Below are 18,510 nucleotides of genomic sequence, written 5' to 3'. Positions count from 1 at the left end.
CAGCCTCTCCAGTGGCACACTCTCACCCAGCTCTGGCTCACCTCAGGACATACTTTGTTCGTGAAACAAGGGTGTGTTGTTTCCCGTCTTTTATTCTTGGTGGGTGAGCAATATATTTTTTCTAAGTACTAAACTTGTGGTTTGCAAAGCAAACATTACCCTCGCTTGCTGCCAAGGCTTGTGCTGAGATGTGTTCAGTGCTGTTGACCTCCTGGGGCCAAATCCCACTTTAGTCTCAAATACAAGCCTAGAAAATTGGAGTCCTGAGAGTCCGGTGTTTACACTGAAAACATTGTTCTGTTTCCAGGATTTCCCTGAACCCAAGTGCGGTGACAACAGCTGAAGGATTGAAAAGAGAAAATGACACTCCCCTCTCTGACGAGATTCACGCTGCCCCTTGGCTTCACTGCGGAGCTGGAGACAGCCACTGCTCTCCGTCCCCAGCGCTCAGGTGGTCAGTCATAAAGCCCCCTCCATAAAGTGGCCTTCCAAGTCCACTGCGGCTTCTGTGCTTCTCTGGCACAAAGAACATGCACAGTGGTGGTGGAGCTGCAATGTACCAAGGTCAAGTCACTCAGCACCTCCTAAAAGCAAGTCTGGGGCTAGCCCATCCCAGCTCCTGGCATTAAAGCTGCAGAAAGTGAGAGCCAACAAGGGATTGGTCTCATGGTTGGGGGAATCTGCCAGAAGTTTCCTTCCAGGACAGAGAGGGTGTGTGTCTAATCGACTGCACCTATTTTGCTGTAGAGAGAGCACTGCTTGACCGGGATCTAGTCCCCTTTAGCCATCATGGCTACATACTTGCCAGTTTGTACATGGTCAGTAGGCCAGGGATGCCCTGCCCATCCCATCTCACCCTGATCATCGCCCTAACCTTAACACGGAAACTAAAAACTGACTATGGTTATTAGCCAACTTCAGCCATTCTCCAACAGGAACACATCAAGCACAAGTCTGCGCCACATAAATATATACAATGATGTGTACTCATTTAAGACATTTGATGCCAAATTATTGTTCTGGGTGTGTCTGTGAGGATGTCTGGGAGAGACTCCCATTTGAGCAGTGGACTGAGTGCAGCAGACAGAGTGGTGGCCCCAGCCAGTCTGTTGAGATCCTGAATAGAACAAGATGCTAACCTTCCTTGTAATAAGGGGAGGGGGTGTTTCCTTTAGACCCCAACTGCATGTAGACTGAGAACTTGTGTCCTGGCTCTCACGGGTCTCCATGGCAACTGCGGGCCTCTGCAATCAAGTTAGAGAATCCTTGGGGGCTGGCATCCATGTGTGTGCAGAATGCAGAGTTGACTTCTCCTAGGTCTCTGTATAAGCGTTGAGTATGATTCCTCCAGCAATGTCTCTGGTGGCACAGTGAGAGAGTCACACATGGGACCTGTTGGCAGGTCACAGCTGAGCAAATGCCTAGCCACAGCAGCCACTTAGACTCAACCACACAGGCTCACTGGATATCTCCAAAGCACCCCGAGGCACCCAGTCAGCTTGTCGTTCTGGTCCTCAGCGAAAGAGCCTGCACTGGGCAGGTATGTGGCCATGACCCTGCCTCGAAAGGCCTCCTGCTGCTGCCACCCTCTTTCTCTTAAGCAGTAGAGTGGTTGCTTCGGAGTTCAAATCACTGAAGACAGAAGCACCAAGGGTAATCCACGTAGAGCTCCTGGCCCTCACATTCAGCGTTTCTCCGCTGTGCTCTTCAGTGGCATTTCCCACTGCAGAAAAGCAAGCTCCTCCCCCACCCCACCCCCCCCCCCCCACACACACAGGTGGCCATGCCGTGCATCCTTAGCGCTGTGAGCTCCGTTGCTTACAGGGAATCTGAGCTTATTTACCAAATAGCCATACTTCCTGTCGAGCTAGGAAGAGATTGAAAAGGACAGAGCCAAGTCTGAATCTCGCTGCCACTGGCTACAATGTCCCTGCTTTCTCAGTGGATTGGGGAATGGTTCCTCCTACCCATTGCCCACTCATGCCTCAGTGCTGTAGTTAAGGAACAGCAGCTTGGCACTAGGTCATGGGTGAGGATCCTCTGAGCATCCCACACGTGAATGGCTGCTGAACAAACTGCACACTGTGTCTAAGGACACGTGGAACCTTGGGTTCTTGTGTTGAGTTCCTGAGGGTGTGAGGGGTTGGGAGCATGGGGGCACAGTCAATGGAATCAGAATAAAGGGAACCGAGCAGACAGACAGCTCCAGGGAACGTGGGGACAAAGTAGGGCACTGGAGGGTTTTACTCATAGTCGCCGGTTTAGATGCTATGACGGGAACATAGCAGGGCCAGGGAAAGGCTAACCGGGTGACTGCCAATGGCTGTGCATGGACAAAGAGAATGGTGCGCAGGCCAGGGTGCCGGAGCGGAGGTGTTGTGGAATATTAGTTGAAGATGTGTTGCATTTGCATATGCTGTGGAACATTTGTTTAGTGATGCAAAGATGTGTTGCATTCTTTCATGTTGCATTTAACTCTGGGAAGCTGTGTTACTTTGCCTGTTTAAAAAAAAAAAAAAAACACCTAATTGGTCTAATAAAGAGCTGAGCGGCCAATAGCAAGGTGGGAGAAAGGAGAGGTGGGGTGGCAGGCAGAGAGAATGATGGAAGAGCAAGAGAAGGAGAAGGAGAGGAGGACCAGGGGCTAGCCACCAGGCTACACAGCAAGCCACGGGGTAAGAGGAAACATATACAGAGGCAAAAGGCAGATTAAGAGAAGTTGGCAAGAAACAAGCCAAGCTAAGACCAGGCATTCATAAGTAAGAATAAGCCTCCATGTATTTATTTGGGAACTGGGCGGCAGGCACCCCCCCCACCCAAAGAAATAAGAGCCAAAAGAATAGAAACAACCAACAACACAGAGGGCACTGAGGAATGCAGGAAGGGGCACAGCCTCCTGCTTGGGTCAGGACCCTCGGTGGTGGCCTGGTCACTCCTCTCCCCTGCAGCCATAGTGCTCACTGCTTCTGAGGCTGAGCCCTGAGCAGCAAGGCCAGGCTGGGTCTCAGGACAGGGGACTGGACATGCCCTAATGTGCATCCTGGGACTTCGCAGCTCCAAAGCATGTGGCTCAGGCTCTGGTGTCCTAGAACTGGGCTCCAGGACCACTTGGTTGGTGTTATGAAGGGGGAAATGCCACTCTGGCCCACCTCAGAGCCTGGCCTAGCCTGTGGGCCTCTGGAAGCTCTGCTCTCCAGACTCTGAGGTAAAGCGGGTCCTCTCTACCTCTGTCCGGCGCAGTGTACTAAAGGCCTCCCCTTGTTTTCTACAAGGCCACAATATTAATTTTACTTCACATTTTGTTTTCACTTTGCCTATTGCTTGTCCCTTGAATTCTGACTTCTCCCAATATGTCCTGGGAGTGTCTCATCCTGTAAATCTGGCAAATACGTTCTTTCAAACTCAGTTCTGACTCCGTTGTGGCTTCCTGGGCTTCTGAGCTCACATAGTGCTGTGTTAGGGAAAGAATGATGGGCTATAACCTCATGGCCTTGGAGAGGACCCTCCTTGTCCTAGCCCCAGGCAAACACAATCCTGAGGAGGAGGAAGGATAGAGTGGCAGCCATCATGGAGATCAGGCGTGCCTTCCATAGCAAGAATTTATTCCTACACCCAGGAAGCTGCAGTGCCAGAGCTAGATCCGTGGGGCTGGTTCCACAGAAGATGAGAGTTCCTGCATACTCTTGTTTCAGCTTCCATGAACTTTGGCTTGGAGTCTCCCCCTTGAGCCCAGCCTGTCTATCATCTCTGTCCATAACCTCTATTGTCTATCAGGGTGTTGGTTGCACGGGATGAGCTGCGGCCGTCTGGCCTCATCCCACCAGAGTGGATCCCGTCCCTCATCTGAGCAATGCCCTCCAGCCCAGGCCACTCTCTGATGCCAAGGCCAGGCCAGGGTATCAGAACATCACTACTTGTGTTTTGGGTTGCAAAGGCCACCTGTCCTACTGATACACCAGCGACAGGTGGTTGGAAGCCTGGAGTTGCCCTGCCCCCACCCACCTTCCAGCTGACTCTGTCTGGACCACCATCCTATGCTCCTTCCTCATCATGGACCATACGCATGCAACAGCCGCCAGCCACTGATGGTCTACAGCCTCAAAGCCTCGGTTGTTCCTTCCTGCCTTCCTGCCCACCTACTTCCTCCCTCACCTTCTTGACCTCAAGACTCAAAACATGTGCAGTCTTTTTGATGACTTGGAGGTTTCACCTACAGTAATGCAGAGGGAACTGAAGTCAATTTTGTTTTATCCCTCGTTCTCTCTCTCTCTTGCTCGCTTGCTCTGTGTGTGTGTGTGTGTGTGTGTGTATGTGTGTGTGTTTGCATGATGTATTTGTAGGTATGACTGTGTAAGTGTGGGTGTGTGGGTGTCACGCTGCAGGGAAACCTCAGGTATTGGCCCTCCCCTTCTACTTGTTAAAGTAGTGACTCTTGTTTGCCACTGTGCAAACCAGGCAACCTGGCTCTCAAGCCTTGTCGGCTCCTCCCATTTTTGCCTAGTATCTCCCTGCAGAAGCACCTAGAGTACAGATGTTCCCTGTGTGCCTGACTTTACACGGGTTCTTGTTATCCAAATTCTGCATCCCACATTTGTGTGACAAAGGGCTTTTCCCCGCTGTGCCATTTCCTGCATCCAACTTATGTAGAAAATAATCAAATACAAATTTATCCGCAGCATGACCTCTCTTAAAAGTAATCCTCACCGGGCGGCGGTGGCTCACGCCTTTAATCCCAGCACTCGGGAGGCAGAGGCAGGCAGATCTCTGTGAGTTCGAGACCAGCCTGGTCTACAAGAGCTAGTTCCAGGGCAGGCTCCAAAGCTACAGAGAAACCCTGTCTCGAAAAACCAAAAAAAAAAAAAAAAAAAAAAAAAAAGTAATCCTCACTGGACGTTTAGTTACTGGTTTGCCACATAAACATGGGAGCCTGAATTTCCTCCTCAGAATTGATTAGAAGCAGAAACAGCCAGGCATGGCAGCATGTGCTTGCCTTCTCAGTGTTGGAAGGCAGAGACGGGCAGCTCTCTGGTCCACTGGTAGCCAGCCCAGCCGACTCAGCATGCTCTGGGAAGTGTAGAGACCCTGTCTCGTAAAGCAAAGTTGACACCAAGGAGCAAGAACTGAGGTAGCCATCTATCTTCCACACAAGCGCTATACACACACAGTCATCTGCATTCGGTCCATGGTAACTTCTTTACAGAACGGCAGAGAGGGAACCTGGCAACCTTCCTCCCACTGGCTGCTTTACTAATTTTCATGCCTTTGTGTAGCACTCATAGGTTTTTGCCCTGACCTGGATCAGAGAATTGACACATGCAGATCTTGGGACAGTGGTCCTATGGTCTCACCTACTGCTGACGTGGCAGGGACAGAAGTGATTTCAGATTTGTTGTTGGGGCTGGACAGCTCTCATGAGAGCCAGCCCTTACCCACAGGGTCACTCCCCCACTCCCCACCCCAACCCTATAACTTGGCAGAGCTATGAAGTTCTTGTTTTAAGTCTTCTAGTGGATTTGCCCAGCTAGGTGGGGCTCAACACACACAGATCCTGAACACCTTTCCCATATGGGAGGTACATCCGCTTACAAGGCAGGTGGCCCCACCAGCCATCTCTGCTCAGATGGAGAATGGAGCACCCGAATCTGTGGGCTCTGGGCTGGAGTAGCTATCAGGGAGTTTCCCTCTCTATTTGACAGGAGGTGTGGCTCTTCGGGTGGTAGGCCCAGGGACAGAGGTGTCCAGGAGACTGTGCAGATCAGTCAGAGCACGCCAGGCACCAGCTGCCCTTGAGACTTTCTCAAGTCTGCCACTGTGCTGAATTCCAGCCACACCCTGGGAATGGAGAGATTCGGGAAACTGTAGATTTTGCCAAAGGCCATTGAGTCTTTTGTCTTAAGAACCAAAAATTAGGCAAACTGGTGCCAAACCTCACGCCTATGCTTGGCGGGGCTGAGTTTCAACGGATCACACCTTCAGCCACAGAGGCCAGCGCCATCCCTGGGCGTGGCCCAGGTGATTCACATGAGACCACTTCTGACTCACGGCTGGCTGCCCCACCCAGTCCTGAGAAAGCCGAGCCTCCCAGGGCCAGCCTGGCCTGATCTAGACTCCCAGGAGGCCCAAAATCCAAGTGGATCTAACCGATTCGGGCCTTCTGTGTTAAAGATAGCATGGCTAATGAAACAACCCACCCGGAATTACTAATCATTGAATGAGAAAATAGGGGAACAAACCAGTAGGTTGAGTGTGTGGATGTGTATCAGTAACAGCCTTGGAAAAGAAGGTAAGCAATAGCCTGTCACAGAAGTCACCCACTGTGACAAGCAGAGCCTGGATAACGCTGGCGAGCTCGGTGTCTTGTGTGTGTGTCCTTTGCTCGGATTCTCATGGCAACGTCTCATCCCCACTGATTTCCACCATAAGGGTTGATGTCCCTGACCTCTGCCCTAAACAAGGGGCGTATACCTGGAGCCATCTTACATTCTTCTCTCTCTCTTTGGTATCCCTCTCTACTCAAAGCTTTCTGGTCACCTGGGGGTACTGGGAGCACCTAATCACCTCTGTGTGCTTGCTGCTCTCTCAGGGACAGCCAGATTCTGAGAGCAGGGAGCTAAGCTGCTCTCCACAGCACGCAGGCCTTCCATACCGCTCCTTATCCCCGACAACACTCCTCCCAGGCCGCAGTGATGCTCCCCGGGGAGCCCAGATGCTCCTCAGCACAGCACCTTGGGAGCTACTAGACCTGTGGATGATGACTTGTAAGACACGGCCCATTGGCCATTCAGCCTGATGCTCGTGGCTGGTATTGAATTTCACTTTGACAGAAGCAAAGGCTCGGGGACCCATAGCCAGCATAAAACCACATCTCCTTGCCTAGTTAGTGCTGCTCCGGGTGTCCCTAGATGCCAGCTTTCCTGAGTCTCCAGATTGCATTAATGTCCTTATTCTAACTCAGAGTACAGCCGGCCTTTCTGCCTAGTGATGAAGATGGATCTTTGGGACAAAGTGTCTCCAACTGAAAACAGATTAAAGCCTCCTCTTCCTCAACAGCAGCTGATCTTTCTCATGTTCCCATACTATTTGGCTTAAGAGACTTGGGAAGGTGCTGACCTAAGTTCAGATGTGCAGCCACATTTAACTTTGTCCAGGCACTTTTTAAAAACAAGGTGATGGGACCAACCTCAGTAGGTCCCCATAAAAGAGCTAAACGTCTGAAAAAGCTCTGCCCAAAAGGCCGCCCGCCAGAAGTGCTTCTCCCATTGACAGCTAACTCAATCCTTTGTGGCTTTCCTTCAGACTACCTGCGGGTATTAAAATGATGTTTACGCCACACCTGGTTCATCTTACTGACTGCCAAGCTGAGGGTAGAAAGCACATTTCAGAGGCTGACTTGGTTCCATGCAAGCACGCCAAGCCTGCTGAATTCACGCCTGCTTTTGAGTCAGGCTGTATCTGCTGGGGGCGCATTTAAATAAGGGCAGGCTTTGCATGGAGCCTCACTCCGCCACCACCTCCACCGGCTCAGCCTCTTCCCCTCCTCCATTCTTTTGCTGCTTTTGCTGCCAAAAGAAAAAGAAATCAAACCAAGTTATGGTGCTATTTAGTTGCCAGCTTGGGAGAAGCCTTGTGGCTGGTGGGAGAGGCTCAGGGGTATGGTGGGCCTCCGCAAGATTATAGGACCTCAATAGCTGCCACTCAAGAGAGTGTCTCCCAGTGAGCCTCACCTCTTGTTTGAGGATTTGTTGAGGCCCCACAGGCAGGATGAAGAATTGCAGGTTAGAAATTCCTGGTCTCTCCCATCACTCTAGGATTGTTCTGCCCCTGATTGGAGACTTGTCAGCTAAGTAGGTTTCACACTATGAGCTTCCCCTGAACCAACCAGAGGAAGAGCTGTCCCTGTCTGTCTAGGACCATGATGCCTTGCCAAAGCAGAGGGTGGAGAGAGAGGTGACTGAGGAGCGTCCAATTCTGCCGAGAAATAACTGGGAACATAGTTAGTAATAACAAGTGGCTAATCACAAAAGGATGACGGGGAGAGACTTTAGATGCTTGAGTTTCCTGCTGGACTATGCTTCCTGAGCTAAACCTGCCCCTGGTTGAGGAGCCTGAGTGGTTGCTGCCTTCCTGGCCGTAGGCACCACCTTCTCTTTGTCCTTGGCCATGCAAAGTCGAGGGCCGACCACATCTAAACCCAGCAAGGGCCCAGTCTTGGCTTTCCCCGCACAAGGTAAGGGATCTCTCCTACAAGCTGACAGTGTCAAGCCTTCCTCTGGGAAGTGTGATGCGGGGATGGCGGTTACCTCCCCTCAGGGGCACTGATGCTTTTCTTTACTCACAGAGACGCCACTTGCAGAAAGAAGCCAAGGTACACACGTGCCAGGGCTACACAGAGGAACCCTGTCTCAAAAAAAAAAAAAAAAAAAAAAAAAAAAAAAAAAAAAAACACAGGGGGAGGCTAATGAGATAGTTCAGCAGTTAAGAGCACTGGCTGTTCTTCCAGAGGATCCAGGTTCAATTCCCAGTACCCACATGGCAGCTCAAAACTGTGTAACTCCAGTATCAGGGGGATCTGACTTCCTCACATGCAAAACACCAATGCACATGAAGTAAAAAAATAAATCCCTTTAAAAAAAAAAGAAAGAAAGAAAAAGAAAGAACCCATAACCTTGATTCAAATGAGGGTGAGGCACATGCTCAGCTTCAGCATGTTTTCTGATCTACACACAGTTGGGGGAAAATATTTTTTCTTTTATATTTTGTTGAAAAGAATCCTCCTTTTATAATGTTTATATCCCTTTTCAGTGATAAGTAGACTAAAGCAATAACACACACACACACACACACACACACACACACACACACACACAGAGCTTGCTTCTTCATCACTTGGTGTCTGCACTGAGCATGCGGCCAAGGCTGAGTTAGGCAGTGGTACCTAGTGGCAGGGTGTGGCTCTGGAAGCAGACGGGGGAAGGGAGAAAATTCTCCCACCCCACAAGCCAGCTCTCTTGGCTGCATTGCCCCAAACTGGGCATCAGGCTTGATGAGCAGCAGCTTCACCTCAGTCTGTGGATAAGGAACTCAGCAGGGCCAGGTGGGCTGCTCAACCACAGAGCTCTCTAGTCAGCTCCCAGCTTGTTCCCAGGCTTTCTCGCCTGGCACCGGCAGCCACCATGCTGTTGGCTTCAAACCTTGTCTTCTTGTTGTTGGGGATTATGCAGATGGCTTCCCCATGGACCCAAGCAACAATGTTTTCGATGTGGTAGACTGCCATTTTCCTATATCCCACTTCCATGACACTACCAACTTGTGGGGGAGATCCTGGGAGGCACCTTCCAGGACTCTGTCCTCTGCAACTTCTTTTGTTCATAGGTGAGTCTGGGAGCTGCTCTCTTGGTGATGAAGAGCTTTGCCCATTGCCTTCCTGTGTGCCCATGGCATTTCTGGCTTCTGGGTCCTGGGGCCTTCCTCTGCCCTTTGATGCTGGGGTAGTGGGGTGGGGTGCCACTCAGAGATCAATGGCAGAAGGAGAGGTGGGGCTGGAACCTGGAGTGGATAAGGACAAGACCCACCCCAGACACTGCAAGGTCCTTACCCAAGACCAGAGCCACAGCTACGGTCAGGCCTGGTCCCATTCAGCGCCATGCTATGCAGTCTCAGAGGCCAACTCTGAGTCCCTGACCCTTCCAGTATTTCTCCTGCAAGTAAAATCATCCTCACAGGGGTTTTCTCCTTGGTCCCGTAGTCTCTCTTTTTGGAAGAAACTCCAATTTCTTCAGTGCACACATGCAAACACACGCTACTAACTTGCTGTGGCAGCGTTGGGTGTTTTCTAATCTGCTTGGGCAGCAAGGCACCGTCCACTCTCTCATGTCCCTAACTGCACAACAGCCTCAGCTGTCCCTGACATCAGCTCGTCTCCATGTGTACCTCTCACACTCTGCCAACCTTGCCAGTGTCCTCCCACATGGTCTCGCTTGAACCTCAGCATCTCTGCAGAACTGCCGTTGCTGAACGTGCAGCTTCCTGGGGGCTAGTCACTGGGTTCCCGTGAGTCTCGGAGGGAAGCCTTGCTGGTGTCCTCAAGGACCTGATAGTCAGGTTATGGGCTCCATGGGGTTTGTTGCCCACATCTGACCCCTGGGAATCCTCATCTCCCTTCCCAGAGAGTTTGGTGTTGAAAGTCTGCTGTCTATCAGACTTTATACCCTAAACGTGTCTCTCAAGAATTCAGTGTTCCACTCAACTTTATACTCCCTCAACCAAGGTTTTTTTGTTGTTGGTGTTGGTGTTGGTTTTTTTTTTTATCATGTCCCCATCTCCTTTTCTTATGGAGGGAACTGGGAAAATGGATTATTTCATCAATAAGCACGTAGGTTACCCAGGGCACTAAGCATGGAGGGAGATGCTGACTTCATGCAGATCCTTCTGGAATCAAGGGAACGGGCAGTGTGTCCTGTATGGACACAGGCCACTGTTCTCTGGAACATGTGCTGGCTCTGACTGGAGCCCCAGGGAGTCCAGGGGTTCGCCTACATTTTCACAAAGAGTTCCTGGGCAGAAAAGACTTAGAGTGGACATATCAGGAAACAATGATGGTCTGCATGGGCTGAAGTATGCACTGGACACAAGGCTCTGAGGCCACCTTCCCTCAAGAGTGGTGCCACAGAGCTGTGGGCAGAGTACTGTCTATCCTGGGGCTGGCATGCCCTGTGCTCCCCTGCCCTCAGCTAAGGAGACTGCTGGGCAGTCCACAGGGGAATCAAGAACAGAGAACAGACTGGATGAAATAAGTATCTTCCCAAAAGAAACAGACACGCCTTTAACTGGCTAAGAGCGTGGCGTTTCTCAGGCAAACGCATGCAACTCAGGTTTAGTCCTGGTGTCCCCGCCTTCTGGCTCCAGTGCTGTCCCAGTTCAGTTTCCAGATCTAACACATCCCATCCCATTGTTCTCTGGGCACCAACACAAGGGAGCAACTCTGACAAGGCTTGAAGCCTTAAGCACGAGTCCTCGAACCTGTGGCCACAGGGAAGGTAGGTGTAATCTGTGTAAGTGGATGGGGCCTCACGAGACTGTATTCCTTCCTTGGAGGACACTTGGCTGTGAGTGAGCCCTACCTGCTCCTTGGACTCTTTTTGCCCTGTGGAAGTTCTGCCTCTCACATGGACCCCACCTGATAGCATCGCCACCAAGTCTTCCCAGGAACCCAGACTCACGCTATACTCAGACCCCCAGAACAGAAAGTTAAACACACAGTCATTTATAGAGCGTGCTTCCTTGGGTGTTTTTACTACAGCCATGTAAAATGAAGAAGGACCGCAAGAGAGATGAGAGACGGAGGTTTGTGCGCCAAGGTCAGAAACACGAAGGGTCACTTAGGTTGCTCCCTCTCTCCACCGTGGCTAAGCCCATCTCCGACAGCCGTCATCCAAGATCATCCTGTGACCGCTGACAGAGTAGCATGGCCTCCAGCCTATTCCATTAACCATGTCGTCCGTCACTGTTGTCGCCCACAGATACCTAGACGTAGGTGATCTGTCTGGTCATTGCAGCTGTATTCAAATGATCCCACCTCCTTGTGAGCACACTTGACCCCACTTAACATTGACCCCTACCTCTCACTGACCTCACCACACCCTGACCATACCCTGCTGTGACCACATCTCCTGCTGAGCTCAGCTTCGATCTCTCCTGGCAGCTGATGCGTTCTCTCAGACTCTCCGCAGACACCCACGGCACGCTCTCATACATGTAGGCAACCGGCAGACGTGGATAGGGGCAGGACGCAGCACCTGTTGTTAGGAGATGCTCAGAACATGTGGTCAGCTGTGCACCAGCCTGAAGCTTCGCAGCGAGGACTGGGCTGTGGTGGGAGGAGACTGAGCTGGGAGCAGGGCCAGCTGTCCTCCGCGGTGCCACAGTCCTTGGCTCACCAGGGCCCAGGAGCCCTGCGCTTCTGCCCATGGGACACATCAGGCTGTGTCTGTGGCACTGGGTGGAGGAGATCAACAGACAGCCTCCTGCTCCTGGGTGTGAGGCACTGGGCGAGGCTGATGGAGTTCCACAGAAGTTCCTAATTATCTGTGAAATTAAGGATCTATTTTAAGATGAGACTGGAGGAACGATTCCACCGAAGGGGTTGTGAGCGCCTCCACAGCGAGGCTGGGGGAGGGAAGGGCCCAGAAGGGCCCACCCCATCACAATAGACTATCTCATCTGCCTTCGAGGTCAGTGACAGGCAGACGGTCTCCCAGCATCCCAAGCATCGTGCAGAGCAGCAGAAGTGGCACAGGGCCGGTGCTGGGAGCTCATCTTGTTCTCTCACCTTGCCCAAACTTGTGAACATGGAGATAGCTCGCTCCTGCTCCTAGTTCCTTTGGCAAGTGGAAGTTAGGCCCTCAGCTGGGTAGCTCATTTATCTGCTTCTGGCATTTTCAGGCCTGGATAAGGTAAAAATCTGAGAGTGGCCTGCTCCACGAAAGTGCTTTTCTTCTCTGGTGACCCGACAGATGGAACCATCATTATCACCCCATATAAGGTTTAAGCCCGAAGGAACAAGTGAGGAGACTGAAGCCTTGCCTATGAGAGGCGGCTGAATCCTGCAGCAAGACATTGCAGCTTGGGAACTGGTCTTTGGTGCAAAGACTCCTCACATCAGGGTTCCCAGCTGCTCCATGTTTGAGTGTCCAGGAAAGTAGGAAATACCATCATTCGCTGAGATGCAGGAGTTAACTGTGATAACGGTGATGCCCTATGCCCGTGATCATTGGGTGACAGGAGTGTTCCTAGCTTGGGTCCTCAGAAATATGACAGCCAAGACTTACTGTTGATCATTGCTCACCCAGAAACTGCTCCAGAATGATGAAGAGACTAGAAACCATGACCCACCAGGAATAAGTGAGCTGAGGTTCTCCAACCTATGGGAGAAGCACTTGACCTAGGGAAGAGGCCCATGAATTTCTGAAGGCAAGGGGAATTTGGGATCTAATCCTGCCTGAGAAGGCAGCAGGCAACTCTGCTCAGGCCACACAACAGCTGCACAGACCTACCATGCCCCATCTCCTGAAGGTATGTGCACAGCTTCTGGGCAACTTCAAGAACACCGTATCTTAACTCAATATATAATCTCTCTCAGGTTAGGACAGTTTTGATTGATGGCAAGTGTCTCAGTTAAGGTTGCTGTGCTGTGATAAAACACCATTTCCAAAGCAGCTTGTGGAGGAAAGGCTTTATTCGGCTTGCTCTGCCATATCCTAGTTCATCGCCGAAGGAAGTCAGGACAGGAACTTAAACAGGGCAGAAACCTGGAAGCAGGAACTGATGCAGAGGCCATGGATGAGTGCTGCTTACTGGCTTGTTCTTCATGACTTGCTCAGCCCAGGGGTGGCCCCACCCACTGCTCCTCGTCTTCATTCTCTGCAAGCTGAGAATTCAGAGGCTCACACCAAGACTTTGAGAAGGGTCCCTCAGTCACATGCAACCTGGCCAGTGTCCCTAGGGTTATCCTGATGTCTGTTGGAGCCTCACTGCCATGCCTGCACCCATGCCATCTGCCCTACATGGAGTCAGCCTCTCCAGCCTTGCCAGCAGTAAGCACTGCCATGCTATGCCTGCCGTTCCTTAGGAGGGTCCCTGATGTCCCACATAGCCCTCTCAGGTCTCCTTCCTGTTAGAGATGTTTACATTTTATATCACACACACATATACATACACATACACACACGCATACATATGTACACACACATGTACATACACACACGCATACATACGCACACACGTGTACATACACACACATAGACACACACATATATACACACATATACATACACATACACACATACACACATACACCAAAGCAAGTCCCTGGGTTTTATTTTAACCTATCAAGAATGTTTGTGCAAATCCAGCCCTTTTGTTAAAAATATATGATTACTTTGGAAAAAAGTTTATAGCCAACCACCTTTATTTGCAAAATCTTTACACACGCAGACACAAGTTTTCCTCAGCCTCGGGGAAACGCAATCCTATAGTGATGTGGTCTGCTCTGTCCCTCTGCCCTCACCTTGAGAATATTCTGGAAGCAGGTTTCCATGGCTCCCGTTTTCCTCTCTCTTCCCTCCTGCCACAGACCTTCCCACCGTGTGTGGTGCGAGGGCTCCCTCGTGCTTGTGTTACACAAAAGCAGACGTGAGAAATGAACAACGGCTGCTTCACTAGAGGTGGACACAGGAGGAATTTAGTTGGCTTCTGAGTTTGCAGGGGCTTAGTTCGCGATGGGCACAGAAGGAAGGGAGATCTCAGATCTCACCGAGTCAACCCACTGGCTTCACCAACACTGTTAGCACATCATCTCCTGTGGGCACGAGTTAAGCAAACGCAAGGAGGAAGTTACTACCTCTTCCGGTCCTGGTAGTAAGCTGGACTCTTCTGCTTGCCTTTACAGCCTGCTTAACCTTTTTTTTTAAGAGCCTATGTGTGACATTGACAACGTGGCATCTAGGACTCCCAGGATGGCTGCATCAAGAACTACAGGAGGGCAGCCGTGACATTAGAGCATCCCCCATGACGGTTATAATCTCCACCACTAGGGCTGGAGAAATCCTGGGGGTCTCCAGAGCACAGCCATTTATCAGTCTCCCGGGCCACCTTCCTCGATAGTCCAAGCTTCTGCCACACACCCCCTGTGTGTCCTTCCTTCCTCTACGTGGTGGCTTTCCAATCTTTTTCTAATCAAGTCTAGCCCGACCAGCACACACTTGCAGGAGTGAAATAAAACTTGGTAAAAAACAACACACTCTGATGAGCGATTCCCGATGGAAATCGGCAAGTCCTGTTATGACAGAAAGAGATGGCTCTGTCCTGCTCCACCCCGTGACTTTAAACTGCTCGTTAGGACTCATTAATTTGATTTCACAACCAGCTAATGGGTTGCGACCTGCAGTTTGCGAAATGCCCTGTCGTCTGCAACCTGGAAGCGGTGGGCAGTGCCGACACCAGCCTCTGGCTTGTCTCTGCATCTCCTACCGTCTTTCTCACAGGATTCTCTGTCTAATCATCCCACCGTGCAGGGATTCTGCCATCACCTCCTCCTGGTCTTAAGTATTGTTTCATCAGCCCACCCAGCCCCAGGTCTCTGTGCCCAGCAATCAACCCACAGATGGCACCTGCCTGACCTGGTCCCCCGCTCCTTGACCTGAGATGCAGAACCCATGTTTTCCTTCCCCAAAGCCATGTGTGCCTGAAACGCATCCTTTACTGTGGCTGGAGAGTGAGGCAATGCTACCACAGGGGACACAGCCACGCTCAGACCTGGACGATGTGGCAGTGCAGAATTCTCTTTAACTCCGTATTGTATTTTCCAAGTTGTTTCCAGTGGATTGTGCTATTTCTTGGAAGTACAAAGGAAACTAAAGTTAGGATGAGAGCAAAATAAAATACGATCCCTACAGCCTATCACTCTGTCTATCTCCTTTGGTAGGAGCCCCGCTACATGTGGCCTTTCACAAGGGGTATGTCATGGTGTATGTGCTTGCTGTCTAATGCCTGCCGCTAATAGCACAGGCACCAATGGAGCCTAGATGTGCTGGTCCCACACTACACTGGGGCTCCATGCCACAAGGTCATCACTACCACCAAAGGCCATTTGTGGGAATCCCTAGCCTGCAGGATTGTGTCTGATGGTTTTTTACCTTCAGTGTACGATCAGCAAATCCCACCCTTGCCCTTAAACAGAGCTCTGCTCATCCATTCTCTCAGCGGACTTTTCCTCCAGCAACTTCCTCACCAGAGAAGCTGGCAGTAGCGGGGCTACCTTGACCTCCTGTCCAATGGGAATGCTTGGGGTCTGGTGACACCAAAATTGGGGGAGAAGAGGAACGGTTAGGCAGATATCTCCTCTTTCACCAAGGGAGGGTGGCCTGGCCAGTGACCTAGGTAGAATCTAATCTGCTTGCCATAGCGGCAGCTTTTCTCTCAGAGATCACAGTGATGATGCCGCCCTGGGGCTCACGTGAGATAAATCTTGGAGGCAATGTTGAGTGAAGAAGCCAGCAGGACAGCCCAGTGCAAAACAGACCCCTCACTCTCTACAGCTGCAGGAAGTAAGAACCCCTCTGCTGCCAAAGCAGTCCATGCAAACTTTGACTACCCTGGGGGAGAGGGGAAGGAGTTGGAGGAACAAAGGCAGCTGCTGAAAATGAATGGGTCTATGTCTCCTAGAAGTGGCTCCAGGACAGGCATGCGGAAATCTCATCAGCTGGCTCTTGGTACCTGAGAAGCTTCCTCCGGCTTCCGTTTTCCCCTCTCCCAATATGGCAGTCTGTGAGAAGGCTGAATTCTTGCTGACAGCCTGATGTAGTTAGTGTTCTCCCCACCATCGTGCTCAGATACACTGCAAGAGGAGAGGGAGGGACAGCCTCTCTCCTCGCCGGCCCTGTAAGGAAGCTGAATGTGCCTACTCATGAATGAATCCTACTGGACAACACCTGGCCCTGGGCCCCCTGTGGGAGGACCTCACCCCCTGCCCAGAAGCTTTCTGCTTTAACGCTGCAGGTGCAACCTTTAAGAAATCACTGTGCCCTTGGAACATTGCCTCTCCCTCCTCCCAAATTCTCACTAAAATCACGGTTGGGTGTGGAATGACGCCCCACTGGGTAGTGAAGATGAGAGCTTGGTAGTTGTCCTTCATGTAGCTCCTGGGGAGAACGAGCTGGGGGAGGTTTTAAGGAGAACACTACCCACAGATCAGGAAAAGCCCCCTTTCCCCAGTATGTACAAGAGCCTGAGGCTGTGATGTGGGATTTCTTTTTGACTCTTTGGGGGCTTCCCCTTAGCTCCCAAATAAATACACAGAGACTTACTCTTACTTATAAATGCCCAGCCTTAGCTTGACTTGTTTCTAGCCAGCTTTTTAACTTAAATCTTCAAGTTTCCCTTTAACTATGTTTCGCCTCTGAACTGTTTTACCTTTCTTTATTCTATTTCCCTTTGTTTCCTTCTTACTCTGTGGCTGGCAGTGTGTGGTTAGGTTTCAGGTCCCAATCGGTGGCTTAAGTTACCCATTAGCCCATTTCTCCCATGTGACCATTTGCACTTACACCTTATAGCTCCTTGGCCCTCCCTCCTAGACAAGTGATTCTCGTACCCGTGTGACGGCCTGATGTGGCATGCCAATGCTGCCATCGCACCTAGCTGTCCTGGAAGGAAGAAGGGATGGACAAGTGCCACTCACAGATGGGTCCTGTTGGTCAGAGCCTCACCCTGTGGTCCTCTCTATAAAGAAAGCAGAGAACTTATACGTTTGCTTAGCAGAATGTGAGCATCCTAGGAAGACAGGTGGGCTCTGGAAGGGACAGTGTATGTGATATGGGAGGGTGATCCCCCCCCAGCTTAGGCTGGCAGGAAATGACATCACATGGTTACGCAAACAAAGAAGAACTTGCCTGTTAGAAACACAAACCAAAGTTTTTCATGGTAGAAATGACGTGACGCCCAAGATTTACTTAGACTAGCAAATGCATGAGCCGTACTTGCAGAACGAAACAGTAGGTCTTTTCACAGGTCACAGGATTTGTTTCCTCCTGTCTAGAAGATGCTAGATCTGTTTTTCTCTGCTGGAGCCCCTCCAGTCAGGCAAGAACAGCATCTGTATAGACAAGACCTCCAGACTCCCTGCCTAGAGTCTGCCAGACATCTGACTGGGGCGGGAGTGAGGCAGGCGGCAGAGAAGGCAGACGTGCTTCTGAGCACTGGGCCGGCCTGCACCCAGGTGGGATAACAGTAGGTAGTGCGTAAGGGTAGGTAGTAGGTAGGGCAGCAAAACACAGCTGGTAAACTTGGGAATTAAAAAAAAATCCAAACAAGTGCAAGACCTGAAGGTGGCCACCTAGACGGCTTTGAGGCTGTGTTTGTTATAAAGAAAGTGTATCTGATTTAAAAAAAAAAACTATTAATTTAATAAAAAGAAAACAATAAAGTGATCTGAAAAAGGAAGTCTCGCCAAAGCAACAGTTTCTTTTGCATGACAAAAGAAACTGATCTTAAAAACAGAAGGAACAGCACAGGAGTGACAGTCACTGCTGGCCCAGACCTCTGCCACCACCACTCTGCAGGGTTTGTCAAGGACACAGGAGTCTTCACAACCAGACACCAAGCACAGTCACCCAGCCCTTGAGACCCAGGGCTCCACAAAGGCCCATGCCTGGAGTGAGGTGCCCCCGGGTGGAGCACCGGCTCGCAGCACAGTTAGGTTGCCGTACAGCGCCAATCATCCAGCGCAGGCTCAGGAAGGACCTGTTGTTAGCCCCGTGCTTTTCCCAGATTGCCGGGCTGCTGGCAGCTGGATTCCTGGATCCCGTCTGCACCACCCCTTCTGGCTCCTGCCGCGCTCAGAGTGGAAACACAGGTTAAGAGTTTAACTCTTGCACGGTTGGAGTTTAAAAATGAAGTCTGGCAAGTGATTAAACTAAATTGCAGACCTAATTGCTTTCACTTAAAACAATATTAAGG

This window comes from Arvicola amphibius, chromosome 5 (assembly GCF_903992535.2).
Source record: "Arvicola amphibius chromosome 5, mArvAmp1.2, whole genome shotgun sequence".
NCBI lineage: Eukaryota > Metazoa > Chordata > Mammalia > Rodentia > Cricetidae > Arvicola > Arvicola amphibius.
Note: the sequence above shows the minus strand (reverse complement) of the source record.